We start from the raw sequence: 13324 nt of genomic DNA, 5'->3' as shown, positions 1-13324 counted from the left end.
TAAACAGCAAGAATTCAAGTATGGCGGAAAAGGCTAGAAAGTTGCATTCACACCAATTGAGACAGAAAAATGAAACTAGTTATGTAGCAAAAATTTAGATGTCACATGGAATAACCACAGACCAGTTAAGCATTGACAAGCAGTTTAGTTTTTGTTTTATGAGGAGCTATACACACCAGAGCCATGTGACAGTGAGAACACAACACACAGTGTTTTGCCACTTTATCAGTGAACAGGATAAAGTCAGTCTTCAACAATCAACAGTGGAGATCGAACAAGCTGTTTGTTACATATTCCCTGTGTGTGTTCCTGGACTTTTATATTGAAGTGTATTCTCAGAGTCAGCATTTAGGCAAATTCATTTAACATCTCAACCGCGCAGTCTTGTTTATAGTCATATAAGCATGCAGGTTTGGTTGTGTGTGTTTGCTTGTTTTACTTCAGTTTAACTTTTTTTTATTTTTTTTTATATTTGTTTGGCTTATACATTTTTATATATTTTAATGTATTGTTATAACATAAAAATTTCTCCTGATTTTGACATACAGTTCTTTTGTATTGTATAATTGTGTTGTGTTACTATATGAACAAAATGCTTTTGATTCCTATCGTCATCATATTGTTTCTGGTTTGACCTGATGCCATTATTTGATGCTTTTCATTGACTAGTAAGGAGTGGTGTTTATGTGGAAACTCTGGGCACAATGTTTGTCATATACACACACAGAGAGTTCAATGTGTTTATGATGTTCTGATGCTGAGATCCGGCTCGGGCTCTTAGAGAACATTAAACCCTCATGGACCCTCAAAGAGCCCCAGTGCACTGCCTCAAAACACAACTCCAGTTTGGCTTTAATGTCTTTACAAAGTTTTACTGATATTTTTGATTCTTGCATGTTTGGTTTATCTTGACCATTGACACTTGTTAATTTTCCATATATTATTAAAAAATACTACAAAATGAAGGTTAAGGTCGATGTCTTCATGGCCAAACCAAAGCAAGACATATTCTGTAGAGAATATCCAGTTTCCTCTTCTGCCTCCAATAGGCTGATAGTGATAGTTCTCCACATCTAAACCAGTTGAACAACTCTGATACTTTTCATAATAAACCTTTAAATAAACTGTATATTCAGTGTCTACAAAGTGTAGGTTGGTTATGATGAGGAGACATTTATTTGGAATTCAAACATTCTTTTCAGAGAATCCTTGTGGTGTGTGTTTTTCCTAGTAGAAACCATGTAAGGGAAGTGTATACCTATTTTTTAATTATTTTTTTTGGTTATGAGAAACCATTTAGTTTTATTAAAATATCCAATATAAACAACCAAATAAATATCCAAAAAGTTCAACAGATGAAAAAGAGATTGTCTGCGTACAATGAAACACAAAGCTGTGAATATACCTGAGAATACTGAAGATTTAAACAATGTCTGTAACTTTACAACACAAACACACAAATTACACAATTTCACACATCATTGATGATCAGCTGTACAGTCTGAAGTTCAGATGAGTTTGTGATTTTAGGTGTATTTTCCTTCATCAGCGTATTGAAGATTGGTGAGTTTGATGGAGAAGTTTCCACTCAGAAAATCACCAGGGAAACTTTCAGTTCTGTTCTCATAGTCTGAATCCTGTTTCTGACTTTCTGCTGGGAATTATATCACACACAATATTCACTGACTCTGTGTCTCCAGCTCACATCAATGTCTAGCTAAAATCCCCTTATAAAGTCATTTGAATTTGTGTGTGTGTGTGTGTGTGTGTGTGTGCAAAAGCAGAGTATTTGTATGTATTACAGCATTGTTGGATTGTGTTTTTGTGTTATATGAACACAATGCTAACTGAAGCCTGTTCTGGTCAGTCTGGTTCTTAATACATAGATACGTTCAGTTTGTCTTTGTCTCTTTTAGTTTGCAGAAGTGTATCACCTGATGCCATTGTTTGATGATTTATCAGAATAGTGTTGCTGTGGCTCCAGGATACTGGAGTTATAAACATTGCCACAAGTAAGAAGAGTCCAGTCCTATTTCTCCACAGATTTCTATACTGAAATACATCAAGAGCCTCATTTGGCCCTCAAAGAGCCCCAGTTACTGTAAAGAGCCCAACACCATGTCTCTGGACATTATGATCATTTGCTCGGTTCACTCTGTTCCTCTTCTGATTAAGCAGTTATCATTGTGCATGAAAAGATACGTGTCAAAATTATGCAATATTCAGCACACAAGACAGAAGTATCCTGGAGTGAGTGACGTACAGTAAGACATGAAAAAAGTTATAATGGAATTTGGGACAAAAAAATAATTAATTTGATGTGCTGTCAGGAATTAATCATTTTTTTCTAAACGATGTGCAGTTTTAATCTTAAGAAATATAAAATTATAAATATAAAATGATCTTCCAGTATTAGTGTTAGAGCTGTGTAGCAGTTTTTATCTGTTTTATCTTTTGCACGTGTGTACAAATACATTGTTTTAATTGACATGATATCAAACATGTTTGGTAAATGATGTGCAGTACTAACATGAAATGATACAAAATACATGTAATACTGTCAAACGCAGCGTGACAAAGAACACTTGTGGTAAAGATGGAAACTCATTGTCAAACTCATTTCCTTCAGATTCAGCAAAATCATGTTCCTTATTCAGTGTGTGAAGATCTTATTGTGTTAGGCTACTCAATAAAAACAATGTGATGCATTTGGCAAGAATATAAAGGAACATAACAATGTCCTTTGCACCAGAGAAGAACTAATTAAAGATCTATAAATTAAGATAAAATCCAGATAGAGTCAGCTTGAGTTATTTTTGGTAACACTTTATTTTACAGTGTCCTTGTTACATATGTTACATGTACTTACCATAGTAATAACAGTAAATTATGCATAATTACATGCAACTAACCCTCAACCAAATCCTAATCCTACCCTAACTCTGAGTACATGTAGTTGCTTAATATTACTCAGTACTTAAATATATAATAACACTGTAACAATGACACCTTAAAATAAGGTCTTTTTTTTCAAGAGAAATATGATGAAACAAACCATAAGCACTGCGGATAATACAGCTGATGCAACACAAATATTAAAGGTCATTATATTTACACTGTCTGCTTCTCCTGTATCTTCTGCTTAGTTTTTGGTGGATTTGTTTCATGTTTCCTATCATTTACATACAGCAGCATTCAGACTGGAGCAGCACTAGTTGGTCAAACACTTATTGTTTTTAGATTTAATAAAAAAAATGTAAAATTAAAATCATATATTAATCAACCAGTTTTGCACACTATTGATCAGCTTAAAGTCTCCTGTTCAGAATAAGGGTTTGTGAAGAAGCAAGTGTATTTTCCTACATCAGGTTGTTGAGTGTGTGAGAAGATATTTCTCTCAGAAACTCATCAGGGAAAGTTTCAGTTCTGTTCTTGTACTCCGGGTCCAGACACTGAATAATTATCCTCAATTATACTATACACCAGCCTTTCTCAAACTTTTTTCAGTCAGGGCACCTTTCAAAAGTGCAAAAAATCTCAAGGCACCCCAGTGTAAAATATAATTTAAAAACACTGCATAACCCAAATGTAAATGCAAATTGTATATATATATTTATCTAAAATGAATTTACAATTTTATTAATCCGATCATTATGTTTAACCCTTTCACACGTAAATTTAAAATATTCTGGCTGACCCGCCAGCGTGAGTTCCCTTTCAAGGCGGTAACTTCGACATTACGTCAACTGTGACGTATATGGGAACTCCTCCCTTCTCCATTTTGCTGAAATCTTATGGGCTAACGCCAGCTGGGGACAGCTGGCCAATTGACGCGAAGCATGCAAATACTGACAGGCTGCGGGCAGTATAAATGCATGGGTTCGTGGCAATAACGTCAGAATCTCTCTTTTCACGCTAAGAAATCATTCGTCATCGTGAAGTTGCATTAGAGGACTAATAGTAATTTTTCTTCGACGCATCCGATGGCTACTTCATGCCAGTTATGTGCGGGCCCCTTAGACCCGCCCGACACTCACCTGTTCTGTGTCGCTTGCCTGGGCCTCGCCCACGCTGAAGCGGCACTAACGGACGACACGTGCGCCCACTGCGCCGAGCTGCCAGTGCGCGCCCTCAGAGCCAGAAGGGAAGTGGCTCGATCAGCAGCGGGGATAAGGCCCACTGCCGCCAGCGAGCCGCTGGTGGGCCCTCCCCCATCCGACGACGAGGTCTTCGATGCCGTCAGCTTCGCGGACGCGAGCTTTCGCCCCCCCCACGCCGTCGCGAGCTTCGTCTCCTTTGGGGCTGGTGGGGAAGACGACTCCATGTCACTCTCGGCGTCGGAAAAGGATTGGGCGTCTCAATCCGAACGCCCCGACCAAGAGGGCCCTGCAGACCTCCAGGATGAGCTCGTCAGGGTCCTCGGCAAGGCCGTCTCTGAGCTGGACCTCAAGTGGAGCGCTCCGGACGAGCCAGCCAAGAGCAAGTTGGACACTTGGTTTCTCCAGTCGAGCCGTCGTCAGACTGCATCGAGGAGAAGTACCCCGTTCTTCCCAGACGTTCACGAGCACGTGGTGAGGGCGTGGGCTGCACCCCAATCGGCGCGCACTCACTCGAACACGCAGGCCATGTTCGCGCACGTGGACGGGGCGGAAGCCCACGGATATGTGCGCATGCCCCCCGTCGAGGAGACCGTTGCCGCGCACCTGTGCCCGTCTTCATCTGCACTGGGGTCGGACCGCAGCCTGCCATCCAAGCCGTGCAGGTTCACCGCCCACCAGGCGGATAAGGCCTACGCATCTGCGGGGGAAGCAGCTTCAGCTCTACACGCCATGGCGATACTACAGGTGTTCCAGGCGAAGCTACTTCAATCCCTAGACGACGGCACAGTGGACGCTGACGTCATCAGGGATCTGCGCGCGGCAACGGACCTCGCGCTGATGGCTACCAAGCGATCTGCTCAAGCCATCGGCCGCTCCATGGGTTTCATGGTCGTCCTCAACAGGCACCTATGGCTAACCCTAGCTGACCTGAAGGACACTGACCGCAAGACGCTCCTGAACGCTCCAATCACTCCCTCCGGCCTCTTTGGTGACGCCGTGGAGTCAGTCACGGAGCGTTTTTCTGAGACGCAAAAACGCGCGAAGGCGATGAGCCACGTGATGCCCCGTCGCTCACTCCAGCCATCGGCGAGATCCCGCTCGTCTTCGGCACCTCGCCAGGCTCAAGGACAGGCTAGACAGCCCGCCGTGGTGCCCCGCCCCGAACCGGACGCCCGTTTCGCCCGCGGCCGGAACAGGCAGTGGACGGGACCTGGGAAAAAACGCCAGGGTCAGAGTCAGAGGAGGAGCCCGCGCCGTGAGAGAACCAGCGCGCCATCCTCGGCTACCGAGCCATCCACCTGACAGAGCGGTCAAGAGGAAGAGAGAGCGTGCGGGGGGGCCCTCCCCCAAACGCCGTGTTCTAAAGCACCATGTCCCCCATGTTACCCCGGGCGACAAGTGCATTGTGTGTGCAAATGTTGTTTCTGCTTGTGTGAGTTCCACAATAAAAACATGTACCCCTGCACAAAAAGAGCTTTTTCTTCCTCTTACACCAAACACTGTGTCACTCGCCCTGCCCCAGAGCAGCGCAGAGTCACAGCCCATAACTATAATGGCCTCTCGAGGGCACGAGAGTGTCAACATTACACCAAGCCCATCGCGAGCCGCCCTCCCGCCAGTGTTTTTAGACTCGCGGGGGCGGGGCTCCAGTCAAAACACATCGTCACTAGCTACGGCGGCAATAAAGCTAACGCGTCCGCTGTGTCACTTCACGGACGCGTGGGAGGCTATTCCGGGCGTTTCACCGTGGGTACTGGGAATAATTCGGCACGGATATTCTCTCCAGTTCAGACGCAGGCCACCCCGCTTCAACGTCGTGGTCCCGTCACTGACCTCGCCCCAAAACGTTCCCGTTCTGAGACAGGAAGTTCTCAGTCTGCTCGAGAAAGGAGCGATAGAGCGGGTCCCTCCGAGCGAGCAAGAGAGCGGGTTCTACAGCCGTTATTTCGTGGTGCCAAAAAAGGATGGAGGACTCCGTCCGATACTGGACCTGAGACCCATCAACCGAGCACTTCACAAGCACGCGTTCAGAATGACAACACTGAAACAGATCCTGGCACAAATTCGTCCCGGGGACTGGTTCGCTTCAGTGGACTTAAAGGACGCCTACTTTCATATTCAAATAGCGACGCGCCACAGGCGCTTCCTGAGGTTTGCTTTCGAAGGGACGGCTTATCAGTATTCGGTGCTACCGTTCGGACTAGCCCTGGCTCCCCGAACATTTTCAAAGTGTGTGGACACAGCGCTCTCCCCCCTCAGATCGAGCGGGATGCGTATCCTGAATTATCTGGACGATTGGCTGATATTAGCCCACTCAAGAGATGTGCTAATCAGTCACGTGGAAACGCTGCTTCGCCACCTGGATACGCTGGGACTGCGTGTGAATATGCAGAAAAGCGTGTTTATTCCGAGTCAGACTATAACTTATCTGGGAGTATGTTTGGACTCGGTGGCGATGCGAGCCCACCTCTCTCAAGAGCGCATAGAGACAATCTCTTCGACCCTGCGCCGTTTCAGACCGGGCAGGTCTGTTTCATTGAGAGAATTTCAGAGGCTCCTGGGACTGATGGCGGCGGCTTCTTCAGTGTGCCATCTGGGTCTGCTGCATATGCGGCCGCTGCAGTTCTGGCTGAGAACCCGAGTTCCGCCGAGGGCGTGGTCTTCAGGCCACAAGCGCATTACGGTCACTCACAGTTGTGTCAACACTCTGAGACCGTGGAGCAACCCGGACATATTCAGCCCAGGAGTTCCTTTGGGTATAGTGACACAACGCACCGTGGTCTCGACGGATGCATCAACCTCGGGCTGGGGAGCAGTGTGCTTAGGCGTGCCTGCCTCAGGCCTGTGGTCGGAGTCACAGAGAGAGTGGCACATAAACCGTTTGGAGTTGGAGGCGGTGTCCTTAGCCCTGGAAGCATTTCGGTCAAAATTGGAGCAGCAACATGTACTGATTCGAACCGACAACACGTCCGTGGTCTCGTACATAAATCGTCAGGGCGGCGTGCGCTCCAGAGCTCTGTTCAAACAGGCAGAGAGTCTCCTGTTGTGGGCGGACCGTCACCTTCTCTCCATAAGAGCGGCGCACATCCCCGGTCTCCTGAACCGTGGAGCAGATATGCTGTCGAGGAACGGGATTCCTCAAGGAGAGTGGAGGCTTCACCCTGGGTCAGCCCAAATGATTTGGGATCAATTCGGGAGGGCGGACGTGGATCTGTTTGCCACAAGCGAGAACACGCACTGTCGGACGTTCTTCTCGCTATCTCACTCCCCACTGTTGGGAGATGCTCTGACATCGCGCTGGCCGGAAGCCAGGCTTTACGCGTTTCCTCCAGTGAAGATTCTGCCTATGGTTTTGTGCAAAATCAGAGAGGAGAGAGCGTCAGTGATCCTCGTGGCCCCGAACTGGCCGAATCAGCCCTGGTTTGCGGACCTGAGAGAGTTAATGGTGGCTCCCCCATGGCGAATCCCCCTCAGGAAGGACCTGCTGTCTCAGGCGAATGGCACGATATGGCACCCCAGCCCCGAGCTGTGGAACCTTCATGTGTGGCCGCTGCGGGGACTTTAGTGGAGCGAAACACTCTGCATTCTCGAGTGCTGAGCACACTCGCGGAGGCGCGCGCGCCTTCAACCAGACGCCTCTACGCTCTGAAATGGGGAGTTTTTACTAAGTGGTGCCAGGACATCGAAATTGACCCGGTGACTAGTTCAGTGTCGGATGTTTTGCGCTTTCTTGAGCACAGAATGGATAGCGGCAGTTTGCCATCAACACTGAAGGTGTATGTAGCTGCTATTGCTGCTTTTCGTTCCCCGGTCGACGGGCAATCGATTGGTAAGCACGCTATGGTGACCAGGTTTCTCAGGGGAGCGAGGAGATTGTGTCCATCACAGCCGCCCTCTGTGCCGCCGTGGGACCTAGCTCTAGTTTTGAGAACCCTATCTCTACCACCGTTCGAGCCCCTAGCTTCGATTGCGGTCAAGGAGCTCTCTTTAAAGACGGCATTACTCCTGGCTCTTGCCTCAGCGAAGCGCATCGGGGACTTGCACGCGTTCTCGGTGAACGACGACTGCATCTGTTTCGGACCGGGCGATTGCAGCGTCACTCTCCGGCCGAGACCGGGATACGTTCCGAAGTCACTCAATACACCGTTCAGGGCACAAGTTGTTTCCCTGCCCGCCTTATCTGCTGAACCGTCAGCCTCGGATGACGCTGACGCCCAGACCGCTGTGTGCCCGGTCAGGGCTTTGCGGATGTATATGGATCGCTCGGCCGCCTTTCGTCAGTCGGACCAGCTATTCGTGTGCTTTGGTGGATGTAATAAGGGACATGCTGTTTCAAAACAGAGGCTTTCTCACTGGATTGTGGACGCAATTGCTTTGGCTTATAAATGCCAGGGGAAGGATTGTCCCCTTAACATCAGAGCTCATTCTACGAGGGCGGTTGCCTCCTCGTGGGCCTGGTCTAAAGGGATGTCTATCCAGGATTTATGTCTTGCTGCTGGCTGGTCTTCTCAGAACACATTCGCCAGGTTTTACAAGCTGGATGTACGGTCCGTAGCGTCTCAAGTGCTTTCGGTAAGTTGAGTTTACTCATGTACCGTGAAACTGTGATCCAGTGCAGTAGCTACCTTTAGCTAACCTGTTATGGTTATTAGGTTCATACAAGTTGTCACCGCGAAGCCGTCGACACTGTGTTTTCTCTCATGCTTTGAGTGCTTAATGTGTTGTGCCTGCCCTGTCACTGTCAGTGCAGACCTCACGTTAAAATTCTTGGGATATGCACATTTTGATAGGGTTGAAGCTGCCGTCTCATTGGCCTACCTCGGCCTATCAGATGTGTGTATTCCTAAGCGGTGCGGCTATTGGCTAGGAACTGTTGTATACGCTTATGTGACAAGGGGTTCCCCGTCTGGGCTTATCTTCTCTGCTCTCACGGCGTGATTTTATACAGTTCCCATATACGTCACAGTTGACGTAATGTCGAAGTTACCGCCTTGAAAGGGAACGTCTCCGGTTACTATGGTAACCTCGGTTCCCTGAGAGGCGGGAACGAGACATTACGTTAACCGCCGTGTCACTGTTTGATCAGCTGTGCCAGCGTTCAGTCGTGATTCTGACGTTATTGCCACGAACCCATGCATTTATACTGCCCGCAGCCTGTCAGTATTTGCATGCTTCGCGTCAATTGGCCAGCTGTCCCCAGCTGGCGTTAGCCCATAAGATTTCAGCAAAATGGAGAAGGGAGGAGTTCCCATATACGTCACAGTTGACGTAATGTCTCGTTCCCGCCTCTCAGGGAACCGAGGTTACCATAGTAACCGGAGACGTTTTTCAAGGTGACCGTTATTTAGAATGTGTCACTTTATGGTTTCCATGGTGACGCGTCATTGCTTGTCACGTGACACACCGCAGCAACAACAGAGCTGAATGAATGATGATCTGCTTTTATGTCATTTTTCCTTTTTTATTCAAAATATTCACAAATTTGTTAGATATGGCATGAAATATCTGATATTCCGATTGTCAAATATATGCAAGTGGAAGTGTTTCGTCTTTTGAACACAATTATAACGATCGCGTTAGTTGAGCTGCATGCGCGATGGGCGCCGCCATCTTAGTTTGTGCCGCAGACGCAGTTCAGACTGAGAATCGGATCTGTTGGATTTACAACAAGTGAATTCATCCACTTCTCCCGAAATACATAAAAGTAAGTGGCAGGTGAACTGGGAGAAGAATAGAGTAAACTTTAAAGTTACTTACACAATGTGTATCTGATATGAATAAAACTAATTATAATGGAAAGGATTATTATTGCCTCTTCCTTTGACATCAGTGTGTATTTTACAAACTCTAAATGTATTGTTTTTTTTAGTACTTATGTCTGAAACCTAAAACAAACATTATGTGGATGAAAACACTGAAAAGTTGTGATATATGACAGCTGAGCGCGCCTGTCTCTGGCTCAGCTCCAGCCATTGCGCGAAAGCACATTTGAATTTAGCAGTTGATCACGTCATGCACTGACCGTTCTAATCACACCGGTGCTCCAGGGACCAGCCTAGACTGATCACACCGGTGTGAGCGTACGTGCGAAAGGGTTCAAAAGAAGAAGAATGTATTTATGTAAATTCAAATATATTTATATATGAAATGTCCTATTTTTTTTATTTTTTTTGCCTACGTAATTTTTTGGCGGCACCCCTGACACAGTCAGGGGGCACCCCAGTGTGCCGCGGCACCCACTTTGAGAAAGGCTGCTATACACAATCATGCCATTATTGTGTCTCCAGTGTACATCAGTGTCTTGAAGTTTCAGATCATGTTCAGTGGAAGAACACGGCAGGAGAACAGAACCACCAATAACAGCCTCTACTGTTTCCTACAGAGACACTGAAACAACACAAACTGTCCAAACACAAGACTGACATTACTTCATGTGGCCTGAATTTGACTATTAAATGAGTTGTTCAGATGTTCACCTTTATTTATCAGCACTGCAAACACACAGATGAAAGTCAAAGTTTGATTCCCACACAGACGGGATAAGATGTCCTTTAGGTTAAATGATCTCATGTTTTGTAAGTGATGATAGTGATCATTAGATTTAAATAGAAACATGATCTGAACTGTTTATAAGCTATTTTAACTATAGTGAGATCTGGAGCACTAGCTGGTGTTTAACAGGTTTTACTAGTGAGGACATTTTTTGAATAGTGAAGGACATTCTGGACATCATAAACAGTAGCAGTCTTTACTTCACCTGTTTCACTTCAACATTTCTCTGAATGATGTCTTATATCCCTGCTGCCATTGAGTCTTTTAATAAAGAACAGCACTGCTATCCTGATGATCCTGATATCACCCTCATCCTCAAATCACTCCACTGGCTCCCTGTCTCACTCACACACAGTGGGTCTCATTCATGAAACACGAGCAGAACGAATTTTTGTGTAAATCGTGTGTAAAGTGGTTCTGGCGTAAATTTTCGGATTCATTAAAATATTCGTATTTTCCAAATGTTAGTTGGTACGAAAGAAATCTACACCTGCTCCCAGCCACGCGTAAAGAGTACGTTTAACATCCGAACGTTTTGCTCATTAATAAGGCTGCATTTTAATTCACCTTAATCGGGTACATATTTACACAGCATTTTGAAATAAATATGATATATAGTAATTACATACGGGTTTTCTTTTTACTTTTATTACGAGAGCCAGTAATAGCATCTGCAAACGGAACACAAGTCCGCAAGTCACAAGTTTACTTACCCTCATGCCATCCCAGATGTATATGTCTTTCTTTCTTCAGGAAAGATTTTAGGAATCTCTATCCATATAATGCCATTGAATGGCTGACACTTTTTGACGCTTGAAAATCCCCGAACATCGGGACGGAAATTCATATGACCCAAGTGAATGAGTCAGTGTCTTCTGAAGCGGAAGTGTGTAAGAATAATACTAGTATTTTAAACTCTTTTTATCTATAAACCATTGCTTCCAGCCAACTGTCCCATAGGTGCGTTCACAAGTTTAGCTTTCTATTAAATGATACCGGTAGTAAGTAAGTAAGTAAGAAAGTTACGAAAACGAAGGCGTTGTCAAAACGATCCCCATTCACACGGATCCGCGAAACGACTAAAAACACTGTATTATTCATGCCAGGCCAGTAGCTGGCGATGTCACTTTTTTACATGCCTATAGACTGAACATGTAATACGCTTGATGTCAAAGTTTTCACAAATTTGCACTTTTGTAGTTTACACGGAGATGATAATGGTGCCGTTTTCAAAAACGTGCACTTTGAAACCCGTTTTTAAAAGTTTGCGTTTTCAAGCCCTCAAAACACTGTTGACGTGTAAATGAACAGCCAAAACGCATAAAATGTTTACTGTTTTTAACTGAAAACAGTGTCGTGTAAACGGCCCATAGCAAACACCTATCGCTTCGCTTCAGAAGACACTGATTCATCCACTGGGGTCGTATGGATTACCGTCAAGATCGTTGTGTGTGGTTTTTCGAGCGTCAACCAAGCGGCAGCCATTCACACATTATATGGACTGACACAAATTGATTATTTTCCTAAAAAAAAATTCTTAAAATTTTTCTAACATTGAGGATGACATGAGGGCGAGGAAATGATTAGAGAAATGTAATATTTGGGGGAACTATCCCTTTAAATTCTTGGGTAAAAAAGCAGACACATTTAATGCAACCGAATATTTCAGAAATTATTTTATTTTTGGCTAAAGCTATGATATACAACACCCTCTCATGACAATTCATAACTATTTTACATTTTCGTGAATTGGTGGCAAATTCGTATGAATTTGTATGATTTTTGTACAATCTGCTTGGTTAGATTTAGGGGGGAAAATCATTGAAAAATCATGTTTTCATATAAAAGCATGCAAATTCCTACAAAATCACCAGCTTGAAAAATAATTACATTTAGCCATGAGATTATAATGTGACATATATTTTTGCAACTGTGCCAACCAACCCCAATGCAGGAATGGTTGGCATAGGTTTTGAGGTTGGTTGGCACAATATTAAAAGGCTTTGGTTGCAAGAGAAAAGCAACAAACACAAAAATGTTTTTCATATTCTTATATGCTTTTTTTAAATCCCTTTTTTAATCCCTTTTTATTTTCTTTCTTTATTTTTATTTTTTTTTGGCTGCTTCAGTTGCCTTTTAAAGCTCTTTACATAGGCTTTTGAGTTTCATGTTAAAATGTGCCCTGCCATAAATGATGTCAGATTTATCACGGTCTTCCAAATCTTGTAGTGAAATATAACTGGTTTGTGCAAAGTTTTAGTAATTAAATCAATTGGATTATTTCTTTTAATTGAACCATGTAATGTAAATGAAAAAGATAATTATACATGAACATAAATTGACTGTTTAAAACATGAAAATGTTGTGAATCAGCTGCTTGTATTTCTCTTTAGATGTCAGTATTATAGTTGATTTGTATTGCATTAGAACTCATTTGATGAGAAGCCCTGCAGCATTAAATGATCCGAGCTGACCGAGGGGATCAGATAAATCCTCATGTTCAATAAACTCATGTTTCCCCGAAATGCAATCATCTTAACGGGCACATAAGCGCTGATCCTAATCCGGAATGTTTGCTGCGCCCGCCCCTGAAACGGCCCAGCTGCCAGCTTAATCTGCTATGAAAATCATTTTGACGCCATGTGTCTTTGCCTGGACCAGGGTCACAGCTC

At 44.6% G+C, this 13324-nt stretch overlaps 2 protein-coding genes across 3 annotated transcripts in view; both read right to left on the bottom strand.

The window, feature by feature from the left end:
• Nucleotides 1-10615, bottom strand: part of LOC309475526 (uncharacterized protein) — a 32503-nt gene extending 21888 nt beyond the window's left edge. The window contains exon 1 of the transcript XR_014197693.1: nucleotides 10577-10615. The gene's annotated coding sequence lies outside the window, so the exon portion shown is untranslated. The remainder of the gene's footprint in view (nucleotides 1-10576) is intronic.
• LOC309475524 (T-lymphocyte activation antigen CD86-like) overlaps nucleotides 1-13324 on the bottom strand; it is a 226337-nt gene that overhangs the window by 48049 nt on the left and 164964 nt on the right. Inside the window, exon 4 of one of the 2 annotated variants that reach the window (XR_014197682.1) lies at nucleotides 10363-10487. The exons of the other annotated variant lie outside the window; for it this stretch is intronic. The gene's annotated coding sequence lies outside the window, so the exon portion shown is untranslated. Of the gene's footprint in view, nucleotides 1-10362; nucleotides 10488-13324 lie in introns of those variants that run through there. 2 annotated transcript variants of the gene reach the window in all.

Source organism: Leuciscus leuciscus (genome assembly GCF_965113295.1).
Source record: "Leuciscus leuciscus genome assembly, chromosome: 15".
Lineage (NCBI taxonomy): Eukaryota > Metazoa > Chordata > Actinopteri > Cypriniformes > Leuciscidae > Leuciscus > Leuciscus leuciscus.
Note: the sequence above shows the minus strand (reverse complement) of the source record. Positions and strands in the feature narration are given on the sequence as shown.